Below are 16,203 nucleotides of genomic sequence, written 5' to 3'. Positions count from 1 at the left end.
GTTGCCTGAATCTGAAGAGGACTTTATAGATTGGTATTGGATATATAGGCTAATATTGGACTTATGGACTTGATCTGGACTGGCTGGAATGTTTTCTCAATATTCAATTGTTCTTGTATATAGAGCTCTTTCTTATACACATATGAGTGTCTGTGGATTTGTGTCTCTAGTCTTCCTGGACTAACAGGCCCACTGAGTCAGTTGCAACCCTTTGGGGTCCTATACACACAGGAGGAATCTCTGCCCAGTCCAGAGCCATTCTCACAGTGGTGGCTATGTTTGAGCCCATTGTTGCAGCCACTGTGTCAATCCACCTCGTTCAGGGCCCTCTCTCAGCCCCTCTACTTTACCAAGCATCCTCTCCCTTTCCAGGGCATCTCTCTTGACAATATGTCCAAAGGATGAGAGATGAAGTCTCACCATCCTTGCCTTTAAGAAGCACTCTGGCTGTACTTCTTCCAAAACAGATCTATCTGTCTGTCCTTTGAGCAGTCTCAGTACTCTTCTCCAGCATCACAATTCATAACATCAATTCTTCTTCAGTCTTCCTTATTTAATGTCTGACTTTGACACATATGAATAGCCTAATAATCCATTTTTAATAATTAAGTTCTAACTTCTCAGAAGTTTGCCTAAGTACCGATATCAATTACCTAAAGTATTAAGAATCCAGAAACAAATGGACAATGTTACAATATTCAAGGAGGTATCAAAAGCTCTTGGGAAAATCCCATTTCCTTCAGTTCCATCTTTCCACTGACTTCTTGAAGTCCCCTCATTTAACCTAAGCAATTTCAATTATGTCATTGAACAATGTTCAGAAAAATATGCATCAGGTTTAATTGCAAAACTCTATCCAGTACTACAGTTTGCATTTCAATGCAAGTACTTTGAAATCCAATGTAAAGAAAGTTTTTCTGTATAGGAAATTCAGGATAGGTAAGTCTATAGAGACAGTAACTGGATTAATAATTTCCTAAGGTCTTGGTAGGGGGAGGCTGGTGGGGAAATGGGGAGCTAACAATGAATACAAGAAAGGAGAAATTTCTAAAATTAATTATCGTGTTAGCTGCACAACTCTTCTTAATAGGATTACCTTTTGAATTGTATTATATGTGAAGATATACCAAAAAATTATTTTTAAGTGGATATTAGTACTCACACATGAGCTTTCATTTTCCACCCCATATTCAAATTTTACTATGCATATCATTATTTGTATTATGCCTATGAGAATAACATCGAGGCTCCTGAGTTCAAATATGCACCGTGTTATTTAATAAATCTAAACACATATTTTTTAAAAAGAAAAGCAAAATCTTCACAACGGGACCAATAAGCAAAATCGTGATTAAGAGACAAAAGATATCCTTTCATTATGTTCAATTGGTAACAAGGAAAATACATCTTGAATATCAGATGTTTACATGAGTAGCAAAATGGCAGTGAGGAAGCAGCAACGACAATAATTTTACGGTTGGGGTCACCACCGCGAGGAACTGCATTAAAGGGTCACGGCATGAGGAAGGTTGAGAACCACTGCCCCAGAGAAAGCATACAGGAGGTAGGGAATGCTAGAAAAAAATGACTTCTGGCTTTTGCTAGAAAACACGAGGTTAAAAATATAGAGAGATAGATATATATCTAAAAGAACAAACGATGCCTCATCTACAAGCCTTGTTGAAATGTCACCCATGTTTCCATTCAAGTCCCCTTTCCCTTTCCCAGGGCTTCTTTGGGGTGGGACCCAGGCTGAGAGAAAGGGGGACAGTGGCCATGATCGTCTCCCTCCACATCTCCAAAGAAATCTCCTGGGCAGGGGGCGACAACTCCATTTGTGGGCAAGAGAAACTCCACTTCCCAAATGATTCTGAAATTCACTCACTCACCTCTGCCCGCCGGACTTCTTGCAGCCCGAGAGGATGGTGGCTGGATGGGCTGGGGGATGCTGCACCCAAATGATGGTTCGAGTGTGGACAGGGATGCTCTCTCTGTCTCTTTCATGCACACCTGCCAAAACCCCTGAGAAGGATGACGATTATGAGCCGTTCTGTGAAGATCAGAGAGACTTCCAAGGAAGCCAAAAATATATCACGAGAGAAAATGAAACTGAATTGTGGTGGGTGGGGTGGGGTGGGGTGGGGTGTGAGTGACTTTGCTCCAGAGGCTGTGATGTGAGCCCTTTGAAGTTCCTGGTTACCTATGTAGGAGCCACCTGCCCTTTCTGACGGCTTTGCCCAAGTAGAAGGCAGCAGAGGAGGAACTCAGGGCGATTCTTAAACATCATCGGTGGGCAAACAATCAGAAAGTGGGGTCGGACTGTTTATGACTCTCTGCCTCTTTCCCACACGACAGTAGCTCATCCACGTGGAGATGGTGCTCCTTATGCAAAGTCTTGGGTTCATATCAAGTCGACGGAATGGCACGTTTGCCTTTAAGAAGGACTGACCCCCAAAGGAGTTCTTTGCTTTTTTGCTTTCAGTGGTTGGTGGCAAATACAAATTGCAGTCGGCATCTTATCAAAAATATTCATTATTATTTTATTTATTTGAAAGGAGCTGGTATATCATTAAAGAATCCAAGTCCACTTCAGTTTGACTTGCCCTCCTTCTGTAGCCACTCAGATCAAGGTTCAGGAGCCCTGGTGGCTGCAATGGGTTAAGAACTCCTTTGGGAAGGAGCCAGCAAGAGCCCAACCTTGAGAACCCACTTATCTCACTTGCCCTCCAATCAAGCTGTGACCTGATTGACAGGTTAGACTCCGCCCACATGTTCCGGCAGTTCAAAACCAGCAGGCAGCTCAGCTGCAGGAAGACGGGGCTTTCTACCCCACTTCACAGTGACTGGCTCTGAACCTCACCATGGCCTGTCCTACAGGGTCACTGTGAGCCGGCATCAGACCTAAGCAGTAAGGAATCGGGAGGGTGTTTAAGATTGAAAGCCTTTACTTAATTAAAAAAATACTTTATTTACTTCTGTATTTTGGTTTTTAAAGAAAATCATATTCATTCATCAAATCAGTAATTGCCTAGCTTCAAGCCCTGCCCCCCATCAATGTAGTTGGGTTTTTTCTCCCTCCCTCTATAATTTTCTGTACCGTCCCTCTTCCTGCCCCACCCCCATACCTGGCCTCCTAGTAATCTTCAAAGTCTTATCTTTGGGTATAATAAACGCTTGACTTTTTTTTCCCCTTACGATAATGGTGTTATTAATTACTTATCTAGCTAAGATTGACTAACTGTGCTAAGCATCATGTTCTCTAGTTTTGTCCAGGTCTCGTGGTGTTTCACAGAGTCGTCCTTGGTTTGTTATTGATACATCATATTCCATGTTATGGATACATAATATGCCATGTTATTGATACATAATATTCCATTGTATGAACATACCGGTGTTGTTTATCCATTTCGCTATAATCAGAGTTTTGTTTATCTTTTTGCCATTGTGGAAATTGTACCCATAAACATAGTTGTGGACCTGTCTGATAATGTTGTGTTCTTTATTTCTTTAGAAAACATGCTCCATAGAGGGATTGCAGGACCATAAGGTAATAGCATTTGCATGTGTTTAAGGAAGCGCCCTACAATTCTACAGTCCCACCAGAAATCTCTGAGCGTTCCCATCTCTCCACTTCCTCCCCAGCATTGATTCTTTTCTGCTTCTTAAATGTTGCTAAGATTGTCAGTGTGAGGTGGTATCTCGCTGCTGTTTTCATGTGTATTTCTCTAATGAGTGTGAGCATTTCTTCACAGGGTTGTTGACGGTTGCCTGGATGTCATCTTTAACAAAGTGCCTTTTCATGTTCTGTGCCCATTTTTTTGATTGCACTCTTTGTAGTTTTGCTATTAAAGTGTCATTGACAAATATTTTTGCCCGACCTGTGGGTTCTGTTCTAATTCTTTTGAGTAAAGTTTTGTTTGTTTGTTTGGATGTGCATTGTCTTAGACAGGGTTCTGGAGAGAAACAAAACCGGACACTCATATATATATAACAGGATAGGTCTATACAGCAAGAAGGAATACAACAGCCAATTAGTCCACACAGAGGGTTCAGCCCAACTCACTTTAGTGGGGGCAGTTAGTATACTGAAGGTCCTTCCAATTCACACTGGCAGCTGGTCCAAGGTCAAAGAAGCAGAGAGCTAAGTGGCTGGCGGGAGGTGGGGAGTCTGCCCACAGCCAAGACAAGCAGACTTGGCCCACAGGCAGCAACAGCAGAAAGATGAGATGTTCAGGCGGAGCAGAGGACAGTAGGGCAGCAAGCTGGTAAGGAACAGAGCCTCAAGGTGTAGCGATCCACAGCACAGCGGTACAGCGAAAGGATCCACTATGATCCACAGGACGGCTCAGCCCACAGGTAGCTCAGCACACAGTTGAGGCAGAGCAGCTACTCAGGCAGCAGCAGATTTCACCCAATCACCAGGGAGAGAGTTCAGCCTAGGAGAGCCCTCTAATAAAGTTGTGACCTGATTGACAGGCTAAACTCCGCCCACATATTCCTATGGGAGCCAAATTGGCACACAAAAATCTATCACATGCGTAAATGCTGTGCTCTTAGAAGGTCCAGTCCTTTGTTTGGCCTTCCATGGTGTGAATATTTTTTCATGATATGCAGTACATGTGTTGATGCCTTATATTAGGGCCTCAAGGTTATTGCTGTTTTTCATTGTTGGTCTTTATGGTTGGTGGTTTATATTTAGGTTTTTCATCCATCTTGAGTTCCTTTTTGCACATGATGTGAGACATAGGTCCTGATTCCTTCTTTTGGTGGTGGAGACTCAGTCTTTCCAGGACCATTTCTTGGAAAGGCTATCCCTTTCCCACTTGATGGGTTTGGTCCTTTATCAGAGATCAGATGTTTATGGAACCTGGTTGCATTTCTGGGTTCTCAGTGCTAATGCACCGGTCTTCGTGTCTATCCTTGTACAAGTACCAAGCTGTTTCGATTACCCTGGCTATATAATGGGTTTAAAGTCTGGGAGTGAAAGGTCTCCTACTTAAAAAAAAAAGAATTTTAATAGTGTTTTATTTATCCTGGGTTTCTTTCCTCTTCATATAAAACCAGTAATGAGTTTCTCCATTTCTTTAAAGAATTGTGCTGGGCTTTGAATTGGATTGCGTTCAATTGGTAAGGTGTTTTTGGTGATATTGACATTTTCACTATATCTAATCCAGGGGCATGGTAGGTTTTACCCTTTATGTAAGTTGCTTGGTTTCTTGTAGGAGTGGTTTGCAGTTTTCCTTATATAAGTCTTTTGTTTCTCTGATAAGATTTATCCCTAAATATTTTATCTTTTGACTAGTTATCATAAATGGTATTGTTCTTTTAATATCCTTTTCAGTGTTATCTTCTTTAATGTACAAGAATCCAACTGATCTCTGATGTTGATCGTATAACCTGCTATGTTTTCAACATTTTCAATTAATTCCAGAAAATTTTAATCAAATCATTAGGGCTTTCTCTATATAAGATTATAGCGCCTGCAAATGAAGAGAGTATTGTTTCTTTGGTGCAAATCTGGATACCTTTAATATCTTTTGGATGTCTTATATTTCTGGCTAGGACTTCCAGCACTATATTAAATAAGCGTGGTGATAAAGGACAGTCCTGTCTGGTACCTATTTGAAGGAGGAATGTTTTCCATTTCTCTCCATTAAGTGAGATGCTGACCATTGGTTTTACATATAGGGACTTTATTATGTTGAAGAACTTCTCTTATATTCCTATTTTGTTGGTTTTTAAAATCAGGAATAGATGTTGAATATTATCAAATGCCTTTTCTGCAATGCTTGAGATAATCGTGTGGTTCTTGTCTTCATTTTGTTTGTGGGTGGATTACATTGATTATTTTTCTAATATTAAAGCATCCTTGCATATCTGGTTTGAATCTCACTTGATTATAATTTCTGTTGTTGTTGTTGTTATTGCTGCTGCTTTGAATTTTGTTCCACATTTTTCTCCCCTTCTCCCCAGGACCTTTTATTGTGATCCCAACCATGGTGATTGGTTCATGGTGGTTGGGCACCATCTAGTTCTTCTGGTCCCAGGCTAATGGAGGCTCTTGTTCGTGTGGTATCCATTAATCCATTGTGTTCATTGTTTCCCTGTGTCTCTGAATTTCTTCATTCTTCAATGCTCCAGATCAGGGCCAACACACTTTTGAGGCGGAAGAGCCAATCCTGCCTCTCACAACAATTTAAAAATCATTCAAGAGCCATAAATACATTTTTACAAACCAATTAAATCACCATTAACTGAATAATATCCTTAATTTTTTCCATTCTATTTCATAACCATATCTAGGTGCCAAAAGAGCTGAATATGACTTGTCAGTCACAGTGTGCTAACCCCCAGTAGAGACCAATCATTACATCTTAGATGGCTACTTACTCACAAACGTTTAAGACACAGTTGCTTGGACGTAACCCTGGTCTTTGTGGAATATTTTGTGTTCATCAACCCCTGAGGCTGTGGTCCTTAGTCTAGTAATTCAGTCTCTCAAGCACAGTGACCCAATTTCTCAAGGTACTTCATGATGGCTAAAAAGTTTTCCTAACTTTGTCCCATTTGCTCTACTATACAAATATTGTTGTTAAATGCCATCAAGTTGATTCTGGTTCATAATGATCCTACGTACCACAGAAAGCAATTCTGCCAGCTGCTGTGCCATCGTCCCAGCTGTTGTTAATGTTCGAGCCTGTTGTTACAGTCACTTGTCAATTCACCTTAAGGACCTTCCACTTTTTGTTGACTCTGTCAAGCCTAATGCCATCTTCCATGTACTGATCTCTCCAGTAAGATGAAGTTTCTTTGCCTTCACATCGAAGGAGGGTTCTGCTTGTACTTCTTCTCCCAACGTAAATGTCTATGACTTCTTAAACAAAACGATCCCAGGATCCTAAAATCCTAAATCCCATCTAAAATAACCTTAGTAATAAAGCGAATTGCATGTTTCCATTTTTATAGTGTTTTTAATGATTGCACCTTGCTCTAGGAATGGTTACATTTTTTACTTAACTGGTGGACATTATGCATCATCGTACGTTACAGAAGCTATGGCTATGGAGAGCTTGCTGAAGAGGGCCTTTTTCGTCCTCTTATAAGCAAACAGAGTGGACATCATTGGTGTTGTTCTTTAGAACTGTTGCGTCCGTTCCAACTCACAGTGAACTTATAGACACCAGAACAAAGCACTGACTGGCCCTGCACCATCCTCTTCATTGTTGTAATGTCTGAGTCCACTGCTACGGTCACTCTCTCCGTCCATCTCATTAAGATTTCCTTCTTTTACCGGAAACATTGCTTTAATGCGAGATTGAGCATCGTTGGTGTTGGGGTGCGGTCTTATGGAGCTACAGCTACTTCTGTTTCACTCCTTAATGATTTCCAACTATGATTAAGAACCCTTACTAGAATCACGACCTGTCAGTTGGTCTTGAAATTTAGTCGCCTGCCTTTAATATAGGCCATTTTTCAGTGAGGGTCCATTTTCAGGAATGGTGGGTTGATCTCGGTCTCCTCATGACCATAGATATAATGGATACTGGGGTAGTAACATAATTTCTTGTCAACTTGAAGATATGTAAAAGTAGTATTCAATCAGTCAGTCAGGTCACAGCCTGATGGTACCTACTCGTGGGCATAGCTTTCTCATAAGGAGGGCCCAGAGAACCTTCCGCCCTCCCTCTCTGCCCTGACCTTCCTGCTTGCTGGCCACCCTGAGGGCTACTTGTGCCCTGCCCTGTTTCCACCAACCTCAGTTCCACACAACGTTGCCCCCACTGGTCTGTGATCTTCCGGAATTCTGCACAATTGCATGTGGCTGTGTGAGTCTGAAGAGGGTCTTGTGGACTAGTATTGAACTTATGGACTTGAGTTGGACAGGGCTAGGATCTTTTCTTGATATATCATTACTTCTTGATATAAAACTCTTTTCTACACATATGTAAAGTGTCACTGGATTTGTTTCTCGAGTCAACCTGGCCTAACACAAATACATATTTTATACAGCTTGCCTTCTATGACTCACTATATCTATAAATTTAAAGTATCCTCTTTGACCCATGTTAAACTGGACAACATTGCTACTGACCAGGAAAACCATTTGCCAAGAAGAAAGTGTGCCAATGGGTTGACACCAATGGAATTCATTGATCTTCTTCTGTGCCCCATCAGTGAATAAGAGCTGACTGGTAACACTGAAGTATCTTAAATAATAGCACCCTGTGGGACTGAGGTACTTTCTACAAGATATGGTATGTGATTTCATAAACATCTATGTCATTGTGTTCTTTCACTCATCACCAAGATCCACGAGTTCATGAATAACAGATTGGGACTCATGCCCCACCCCCCCTTCCAATAACACCTCTTATCCAACTTTAGGAGCCTTGGTGGTGCGGTGGTTGAGAGCTGGACTGATTATCAAAAGGTAAGTTAATGGAACCTCCCACACCCCCGCAGTTGTTCTGTAGGAGAAAGGTGTGGCAGTCGGCTTCCATAAAGATTATATCCTTCGAAGTCACAAAGGGCAGACAACTCTGCTCCAGTGGGTCAGACTGAGTTGAGATAAACTTGGTGGCAAAGAGTTGGACTTTTTCATAGTTTCCTCTCAGAATGAGAAGTCAAGTGTCTGTTTTGAGTGCAATCGTGACAGGCTCGATCTCGAACAACTTAGATACGTATTTAGGAGGGGAAATGACTCAATGGTCATGTGTTGGTTGGTTGGTTGATTTTCTCCCACTTTCTTTTTTTTAAATCATTTTATTGGGGCTCATACAACTCTTATCACAATCCATACATACATCCATTGTACATATAGCACATTTGTACATTCGTCGACCTCATCGTTCTCAAAACATTTGCTCTCCACTTAAGCCCCTGGCATCAGCTCCTCATTTTCCCCCTCCTTCCTCATGAACCCTTGATAATTTATAAATTATTATCTTGTCATGTCTTACACTGTCCAACGTCTCTCTTCACCCACTTTTCTGTTGTCCACCCCCCTAAATCATTTTTCCATGTCTTAAACTGTCTGACATCTCCCTTCACCCACTTTTCTGTTGCCCATTCCCCAGGGAGGAAGTTATATGTAGATTCTTGTAATCAGTTCCACCTTTCCAACCCACCCTCCTGTTATCGCCATTCTCACCACTTGTCCTGAAAGGATCATCTGTCCTGGATTCCCTGTGTTTCCAGTTCCTATCTGTACCAGTGTACATCCTCTGGTGTAGCCGGATTTGTAAAGTAGAATTGGGATCATGATATTGGATGGCGAGGAAGCATTTAGGAACTAAAGGAAAGTTGTGTGTTTCATCATTGCTACACTGCACCCTGACTGGCTCAGAATGCTTGCTTCTTCCTACCACCCTGGGTTTATCAAGTTTGGAAAACCTACCACCCATCTTGGCTCCACACCATTGGAGCTGTCTGCCCTCTGACAGTTTTGTGCTCTCTAAGCTACAACCTATCTCACGAGAGGAATCTTTTGCAAAAGACCTCTTTTAAAGCATTAAAAGTCATGGTATTTTCAATTACCTCATATGCACGCCCCAATCCGACAATGCAAAGAAAAGATCCAGGAAGAATCGATACATTCGACTTGTGATATTGGCAAAAATATTGAATGTACCATGGGCCGGCCATGAACCGACAGGCACATGAACAAATCTGTCTTGGAGAAAGACCACCGAGAAGGCTCTTTATAAGCAGAGAACGCAAGACTTCCTTCTCACTTGCTGCAGGCGTGTTATCAGAAGAGATCAATCCCTGGAGGTGGGAATAATGTTTGGTAAAGGGTCCGCAAAAAAAGAAGAAAGTCTTCCCTGAGATAGACTGGCATAATGGCTGCAACAATGGACTCAAGCATATGAGAGGAAAAACGCAAATGTATGAGAGAGTTCAAAGAGTTTATTGAAAAATTCCATTACCCTTGAGCTCAATTTTCCCACGAACTTTCTTTTTTAAAATTATGACAAACTCTCCTCTTATTTTAACTTTCCTTCTTTTAATTTATATCCTCAGGGAATCTGCTTCATAATCTCGGTCCTCTCCATTCCATCCTAGTATAGAAGCCCACTATCCCTGTCCTACTTCCATTTGCCTTTATTGGATTGAATGGGAGCCCTGTATTTATTGCCAATGAATTCAATGACCCCCTGCTCTCTGTAACATTGTTAATTTTCTTATCACTTCTCTGTAATTCTCCTGCTTTGTCTTTGTCAATCATCAACTCTGTAATACTCACTATTTGCTTTGATTGGTGCTATAGTTCAAGCGCCTGGTGATCAAACGCATCAGAGTTTCTAAAAATTCTTCTGAAACATGCATTGTGTGGCTCGTTTTTCCAATGTTATTTAACGTCTATATTAACATTTTACTTTCCTATTCACTTTATTTAGGCTAACACTGATGTTTTCGTGATCACTGCAAACTAAGGACACTATTTCTGTGTGGAGGGCGGCCAGTTCTTTGTATGCCTAGTTATTCTTTTGACTTGTCATCAGGTGTCATCGAATCAGTTCTGATTCGTAGCAACCTCATGCACCACAGAAGAAACCCCTGCTCGGTCCTGCGCCATTCTCACGACGGTTATTAGCGTGAAGCCACCACAAGCTTTAAAAAAAAAATCATTTTATTGGGGGCTCGTACAACGCTTCTCACAATCCATCCATCCATGCCTTGCACCACGAACTTTTTGAAGCCACCCCTCCCCTACAAATGTGAGGATGGCACAGGTGCAGACAAAGTCCCATCCAGTTTTACATCATCCTCTGAGGTGGATCCCGCTCAGTGACACCTAACATGCCATTAAGAGCTTTTCTCAACCTGTGGGTCGCGACCCCTTTGGGGGTCGAACGACCCTTTCACAGGGGTCACTTAAGACCATCGGAAAACATATTTCCAGTGCTCTTACCCCTCCCTGCCCCCTGGTCTTAGACACTGTGATACCACTCCTCTGTCTCCAGGCAGGTCCGCCCACATGCAGACATGCCAATCAGGTAACAAAGAAGCTATCTCAACCTTCGCACTGGTTGGCTTTTTACACATACTGTCGCAAAATGTAGCGATGTAGTTTACTGTTGTTATATTAAGACTGTTACCCATGCTACACCATGCTTCAAGACAAAATTTCAGTGATTTGTCATTAGAAATAAATATTGTACAATATAGAATGACATACTGTTTTTGTGATGAATCACGACGCTTCCATGAAGTTCAATTTGTAACCATGAAAATACATGCTGCCTATCGGATCTTTACATGACGATTCGTCACAGTAGCAAAATGGCAGTGATGAAGTGGCAATGAAAATAATTTTACGGTGGAGGGCGGGGGGGGGGTCGCCACCACATGAGGAGCTGTATGAAAGGGTCGCGGCCTTAGGAAGGTCAAGAATCACTACATTGAGATGATAGCCAGAGAGGGATGTTTCTCTATTGGCGGGAGTGATTGAGTCTGATTTCCAAGAGGTAATTGGCTGGGAATGACCCATGGGAGTTAGAATTACTACATTACTTTGGAGGCAGTCGATTCAGTGGTGTCTGCACCCTGTTATTTCCATACCCAATAACAATTACAATTCACATGGGTGTCGGAGTTCTAACAGATGTATCTACATTTCAGGTAGCAGCAGAGTTGGCATGCCAAAAAAAAACATATGCCAGTGAACTCAGCCCTCTTTTTAAGGAACACAATGAATGGCATATGTTTACATTGCATTTGCCATGACGGGATCACACCACCGTCCCATTTTAAGGACAAAAGAGGGGAAAAAAATCAAACCCACTGTAACCAACTAAGGAAAGGCCATTTTCTCAGCCTGGTATATTGTGGCATAAAATCAGCCACCTCCAAAATTGCAGCATTTGGATAATACAGGAAAAAGAAAGCCACTGATGCTGAGTCTACAATCAACAAATAATAGTTTCCTTCTCCTGAGGCAAACAATCACCCAATACTTCTTGGATGTTACCATTGTGTCCATGCATTAGCTGAAATGCATGAACAAGAACTATTCAGGGTTTAACTTGCCTGTGTTGCATGATCAGTGTGGCAGAAAATATATTGGTAGTGATTTGTTTGTTGTGTGTGGACGGCCATGATGAAACTTCACTCAAAAACACTACCAATGAAAGCACATAAATGACCTGTCTGTGGAAGTATTAGGAGTCTTTGGGGGTGCCCGCTCTTGCCATCTTCACAAGTGTAGGTGCTATGGATTGAATTTCACCATCCACCCCCCTAAAACATGTGCTGTCAATCCTAACCCCCACATCTGTGGTCATAATCCCATTTTGGAATGCCTCTTCTTTCATTGTGTTCATGAAAAGGGATTGGTGTAGGGTGTACCTTGAGTCCAATCTCTTTGGAGAGAGAGAAGAGATCAAACAAACAAGAGAGGAGGCAGAGATTGGCGGGGGGGGGGGATGACAAGCCACTTCAAAATCTCTCAAAGAGAAATGGGTCTTCCTGGCAGAGATGACAGAGGAAGGCTTCTCCAAGAGCCAGCACCCTGAATTTGAACTTTTAGCCTCCTAACTTGTGAGACGACCGACTTTGTTGGTTAAATCCTGATGCGTGTGGTATTTCTGTTACAGCAGCGCTCGATAGCTAAGACCGTGGGTATGTGGGAGCCAATAGCCGCAGCCACACTGACATCCCATATCATGGAAGGTCTTCCTCTCTTTCATTAAACCTCGACTTTACCAAGCATGGCATCCTTCTCCAAGGACTCCTCTCTCCGGACGACACGGCCAAAGACAAAGTCACACCATCCTTGCTTCTGAGGAGCATTCTGATTGGACTCCAAGACAGATGTGTTTGTTCTGCCTAAGGTGTTGTTGGTAAGTGCCATTGAGTCCATTCTGACCCATGGCGATCTTTTTTTTTTTGGTGTGTGGGGAGGAACTCTTAATTCCATCTCAAAGTCTTGACATGAGTCCAGATTGACTTTGGATGCATGTTGAATTTTTTAAATCATTTTATTGGTGGCTCATACAACTCTTATCCCAATCCATACATACATCTGTTGTGTCAAGCACATTTGTACCTTCATTGCCTTCATCATTCTCAAAACATTTGCTCTCACTTAAGGCCCTGGCATCAGCTCCTCATTTTCCCCCTCCCTCCCAGCTCCCCCCATCCCTCATGACACCTTGATAATTTATAAATTATTATTTTGTTATATCTCACATTGTCAGACGTCTCCCTTCACTGATTTTTCTGTTGTCCGTCCACCAGGGAGGAGGTTATATGTAGATCCTTGTAATCGGTTCCCCCTTTCCACCCCACTCTCCCAATATCACCACTCTCGGCGCTGGTCCTGAAGGGATCATCTGTCCTGGATTCCCTATGTTTCCAGTTCCTATCTGTACCAGTGTACATCCTCTGGTCTAGCCAGATGTGGAAGGTAGAATTAGGATCAGGATAGGGAGGAGGGAGGAAGCATTAAAGAACTAGAGGAAAGTTGTATGTTTCATCATTGCTACACTGCCCCCTGACTGGCTTGTCTCCTCCCTGCGACCCTTCTGTAAGGGGATATCCAGTTGCCTACAGATGGGCTTTGGGTCCCCACTCCGCACTCCCCCTCATTCACAACGATATGACTTTTGTTCTTTGATGCCTGATACCTGATCCCTTCAACACCTCGTGGTCACACAGGCTGGTATGCTTCTTCCATGTGGGCTTTGTTGCTTCTGAACTAGATGGCCACTTGTTTACCTTCAAGCCTTTAAGACCCCAGACACTATATCTTTTGATAGCCGGGCTCCATCAGCTTTCTTCACCACATTTGTTTATGCACCCCTTTGTCTTCAGCGATTGTGTCAGGAAGGTGAGCATCACCCATGGTGATCTTAAGCACAACGGAATGAAATGCTGCCAGATCCTGAGCATCCTCATAATTGTCCCGATTGTAGAGCCCGTTGTTGCAGGCACGGTGTCAATCCGTCTCCTTGAGAGCCTTCCTCTCCTTTGCTGCCCCTCTTCTTTACCAAACGCAATATCCCACTCCAAGGACTTCCAAGAGTTCGTGATATAGGCAACATTCTTCACCAACCCGCCAATCAAATGGGTCAGTTCCTCTTTGATCCTCTTCACTCCATGTCCAGCCTTTGCATGCATCTGAGGTGACTAAAAAGACCATGGCTTGGGTCAGGCACACCTTCCTCACAAAGTGACCTCATTGCAGTTCGACTTCAAAGAGGTCACAGGTCAAATAAAAAAGAGCAAAAGAAGAAACTATATACATTTCACTTAGCCCACCTAAAGGCAGAACACAGGTGGCGGTTAGTGACATCCTTCACTTTGAGTTAAATGTTAAGAAGGAACAACGAAATCTCTTTTAGTAACGTCTGTGCTGTGTTAGCTTAAGGATCAATTACCCAAATCGGATCCATTTCGGAAATGCCATTTTGAAGTTCAGACCTGGCAACCTGGATGCCATGTTTTGTTATTTTAAGATTACAGATCATCAGGAGCACTGGTGAGCCAGTCCTCATAAGCCACGTCCACACACCAACTCGTATAAAGACAGCCAAGGACTCACGATTGCCTGCTACCCAGGAGGAAATTCCCAGCTGCTGAAGCAAAGCTTGCAGTAATGTGCCTCAGGATGGAGAGTCTACTTTTAATTCTTGTTGGAGGGCTAACTTGTGTTGCACAGTACCTTGAAGATCCAGATTACGGCATTAAGGTACCAGTGTGGAGGCATCAACCAGCGTGTTTGAGAATTTGTGATGCTGGCTATTCGTTAGGGAACCCTGTGGGTGCTGTGCATTAGGTGTTGGGCTCTTAAGCAAAGGGTGAGAGATTCAAACCCACCAGCTGTTCCCAAGGAGAAAGACGAGGCTGTCTGTGCCTGTATTGGTTTACAATCTCAGAATTCCTTTACAGTTGCTAAGAGTCAGTCAGCACCGACTTGATGACAGTGGGTTTGGTCTGCTCCTTGAGTAGCGCACATGAGTAAGAGCTAACCTACCAAAAGGTTGATGGTTCAAATGTACCTAAAGGGGCCTTGGAAGAAAGAACTAGTGATCTGTTTCCAAATGGCTACCAAACAAAAAAACTCACTGCCATGGAGTTGGTGTCAACTCATAGGACAAGGTAGAGCTGCCCCTGTGGGCTTTAAAAATGAACTGTTTGGAGAACTAGAAATGGAGAGCAAGGCTGCGCTCACCCACGGGGGGCTGCTATGAGTTGGATCTGTGTTGACTTGATGGGATGTGTATGTGTGGTTGGTTGGTTTTTGGGGTTCCTTGATATTTTTGTGTAGTAGGAGATACCGAATCCCGTTTTCCTTGGCAAAACTCAAAGCACCAGAATTGTGACTGAACACCTCATGACACACGATGCTCAAAGCCCACCCACTTTGAGTCAATCCTGACTCATGTCAACACTAGCTAGGGTTTCTAAGACTAAGTTTTTTACAGAAGCAGACAACTTCCCCTTTCCCTCACAGATCCACTGGTGGGTTCGAATGGCTGACCTGGTGGTTGTCAGTTCCACATTTGCCCAACAGGGTCACCAAGGATTCCCAGTTACTCTGGGATCCAAATTGAAACCATAAGCCAACGATCACAATGCTGCCCAGCTGGCATGCGAGCATGGTGTCTTGCTTATTGTCATGTTCGTTGCTATAGTTTTGCTTTGTCCCTGAATAACACAAGGACACCAAAAGCTCTTACGATCTAACAGTTGTGTTGCTGGGTTTTGTCTCTGTTTCACAAGGAACCATGAAAAGAGCATGGGCTCCCCTTTCTCACCCTACTCCCCATACTGTTCCTGAGGGGTTTATCTGTCTTGAATTCCATGTGTTGAGAGCTCTGATCTGTACCCATGTGTGTTCTCTGGTCTAGCCAGGTTTGTGAGTTAGAACTGGGTCCTGGTATAGTTTGGGGAGAGGAAGTATTCAGGAACTAGAGGAATGATGTCTGATTTGTCAGTGCTGTGCTGCACCTTGACGGAATCAGCCCTTCCTTATACACTTATGTTGGGGGCGGAAGGGTATCCAATTATCTACAGATGGGCTTTGGGTCTCCACTCCAGCCCTCCTCTTTTTCATCAATATAGTTGCTTGTTTTGGATCTTTTGATACCTGTTGCCTGATCTCGTCGATACCTCAAGCACAGGCGAGTGTACTTCTTCCATGTGGGCTTCCCAACACAAGATTGGATAGTTAGCCCCCCCCTTGTACCCAAAAGG

Source organism: Tenrec ecaudatus, chromosome 18, assembly GCF_050624435.1.
Source record: "Tenrec ecaudatus isolate mTenEca1 chromosome 18, mTenEca1.hap1, whole genome shotgun sequence".
In the NCBI taxonomy this organism is placed as follows: Eukaryota; Metazoa; Chordata; class Mammalia; order Afrosoricida; family Tenrecidae; genus Tenrec; species Tenrec ecaudatus.
This window is presented reverse-complemented; position numbering follows the sequence as displayed.